General features: G+C 33.8%; 1 protein-coding gene across 1 annotated transcript in view; it reads right to left on the minus strand.

The window, feature by feature from the left end:
• LOC103456734 (gamma-aminobutyric acid receptor subunit rho-3-like) overlaps positions 1-2,945 on the minus strand; it is a 21,623-nt gene that overhangs the window by 16,497 nt on the left and 2,181 nt on the right. The gene's annotated exons all lie outside the window — the stretch shown is intronic.

Here is a 2,945-nt window from a genome sequence, read left to right on the forward strand (position 1 = left end):
CACACACACTCACACACACACCTAACGAGCTACAGAATCAGATTTATGATCTGTTATCACATTAATTATTAGAAATGAGTTTGCTTGTTGCAGTTTCCAGATCATTCCAGTGGATCTCTGATCGATCGAGGGATTTCTCCAGTGTCAACTGGTCCAAATGGGATTTAGCAGAACTGGATGAGAATCTGACCCATTTCTGTTCTAATGTGTCTTTAAATTATATTTAACATGAAGTGAAGCTAAATAAATCTAGTCAGGATTAATATTTATCAATAAATGTATATTCCTGAAAGTTTATTCATAACGGTAATTAAATTAAAAAAGTAACACTGATATATTAAGTGTTTGTTTATGTCATAAAAATATAATATTACATAAAATCAATACAAAAGATTTTCAAAATCTGCATGCTAAGCTATGAGCTACACAACTAAGATCAGCAGCTCCACAAAAGTCAGAAAGGTGCTGCAACCAAACACATTGATGGAAAGTTGAGTGGAAGGAAAAAGTGCAGCCTCATGAAGCAAACCTCATTCGGGTGTGTGGCAGAGATTCCAGTCAGAAGGATCCAGGAATTGGACTACAACGATCACAGAAGCATCTAACTTAGACGTGGGAGAAACTTTGAAAAACATTTTTATGCATCGTTGTTGTTCTGAAGTCTCAACATACAGTCAGTTTTAAGTTTCTTTGGATTAACAAACCTGCAAAGTAATCGTTGGACTACAAAAACACAAAATATTACAAAGTATGTTTGGTCTATTTTAATATTAATATCTTCGTATACTTGAAATAAGAAAAAAAAAAACTTTGGCAAGAAATGAAAGCTTATTTTAAGTGAATAATTCCAAAATATTGATGAAAAAGTTTTATTTTCACTGGGAAATTATTTCAATTTTTTCCATTGTAAGTTAATTAATCTGCCAGTGGAACCAGAACTTTTTAAAAATCTATTTTAGGGATTACTGATTTAAAACAAGCTCCTATTTCTTACTGAAAAATCCCTTTTAAGTTAGTTTTGTCTTATTTTTTCACAATAAAAAATAGACCAAAAATACTTGACAAGATTATGTGCTTTTACAGTGTAAAAGTATTTATTTATTCTCTCAAAGCTTGAAGGAAAATCTCTGCAGAAAGTTGATTTTTCTGAGATTCTGTGCTAATTTTCACTGCCTCGGGTATCAGCTAATCGTCTTTTAAAAGATTAGATCCTGTTTTCCAATAATCACTCATTTCTCTGCGTAGAGCGTCTGACCCGACTGAGATGCTCGGACCGACCCGCCGCAGAGAAAACTTCTGTCCTCTTGACTCTGATGGCCTTTAGACACTTAACCAGAACCCAAAGTTAATTTTTTCCCATCATGCCGTAGTTCCTGCTCCCACAGATCACATGACTCTCCAGCTCTGCAGGATCGGCTCTGACGTTTTATGGATCCAGATGTCGCCGCCTGCTATCTAACAGCTTTGACCTCCAGAGAAACAAAACGTTTGCAAATGTTGAATCAGGTGAATTATTAGCTCTGGAGGCGGTAAAAGGCCAATAAACTGAAAGGTGTCGAAGTGATTATGTGAGTGAGGTGAGGAAGTAAATGCACTGCAAAAACACAAAACATTACCAAGCATTTTTATCCAATTTTAGTGCAAATATCTTAGTACACTTGAAATAAGAGAAAACTAACTATAAGTAATTTTTCAGCAAAATACAGGAGCTTATTTTAAGTCAATAATTCCTTATTATTGATACAAAAAATACTAATTCCATTGAGAGATTATTTAATTTATAACTAGACATTTTCCCCATATTTAAGTGAAATAATCTCCCAGTGGAAATTACATGTTTTCATCAGTATAAATAATTTTTGACAACCTCCTATATCCAGCTGAAAATTTACTTCTATGTTAGTTTTCTCTTATTTCAATTAAGATATTTGTACTAAAAACTAAGCAAAAATACTTTTTTGTGGCTACAACTTACTTTGTCTATAAAAATTTTACGTTTCGTACTTTTTTGCAACATTTTTAATCCAATTGAAACAAATCTCTGACTTAGACACTGGAAAATAACTTGTGTATAAATTATGTTGTAAATGTTTCTGAATATTAATTAAAAAAATAGAAAATGCAAGTTTCAGGAAGCTTTATGCTTTTGATGACATAACTTATTGAAACAGTAGAAACTAAACAGTCAGCAAAAAGATTTTCCTTTTAAATTCTGGTGAAATGATACAAACTCGCTTTTAGTTTCAATACCAGCAGTAGTTCAGATTATTAATATGCGGCTAACACTGAGTTACTTGACTAAAAATGAGAAATATGTTCATTACGAAACGTCATGAGGAGGAAGTGAAAGATGTTAAGAGTCTGCCTGTGTTCATTTCAACTGAACCCACAGAGCTACTGGAAAGCTAAAATAAAGAACGTTCTCATGATGAAGATTTCTTTATTATTTAAAAACCATTCTATCAGTTTCATAAAGTGGAAAATACTGAAGCTCAGTGATTTTACCTCACCAACAAAACCTGACATGAACTTAAACTTTTCTACTTCCCTGATTTTAGGATATGTTTTTGCATAGAACGAATGTAAACTGGATAAAGTTTGAACATGAAGGGGACTACTCTTTCTAATGAAGCTTTATTTTACATTTCTGAAACGGCTTCTTAACATTGCATCTTTATTATCTCTGTAAAATACAACAAATAAATCACAGATCAAAAACACTATTTAGCAGAGCAAAGTCACATAAAGATAAAATAAAATATTGCCCTTATTTCCATCCATCCATTTTCTATCACCCTTGTCCTTTAGTGGGGTCAGGAGGTCAGGAGGTGCTGCTGCCTCTCCAGCTAACATTCTGGGTGAGAGGCGGGGTCACCTGAACAGGTCACCTGTCTGTTGCAGGGCAACACAGAGACACACACACACACACACACACGCACACGCAC

Source organism: Poecilia reticulata, linkage group LG20, assembly GCF_000633615.1.
Source record: "Poecilia reticulata strain Guanapo linkage group LG20, Guppy_female_1.0+MT, whole genome shotgun sequence".
Lineage (NCBI taxonomy): Eukaryota > Metazoa > Chordata > Actinopteri > Cyprinodontiformes > Poeciliidae > Poecilia > Poecilia reticulata.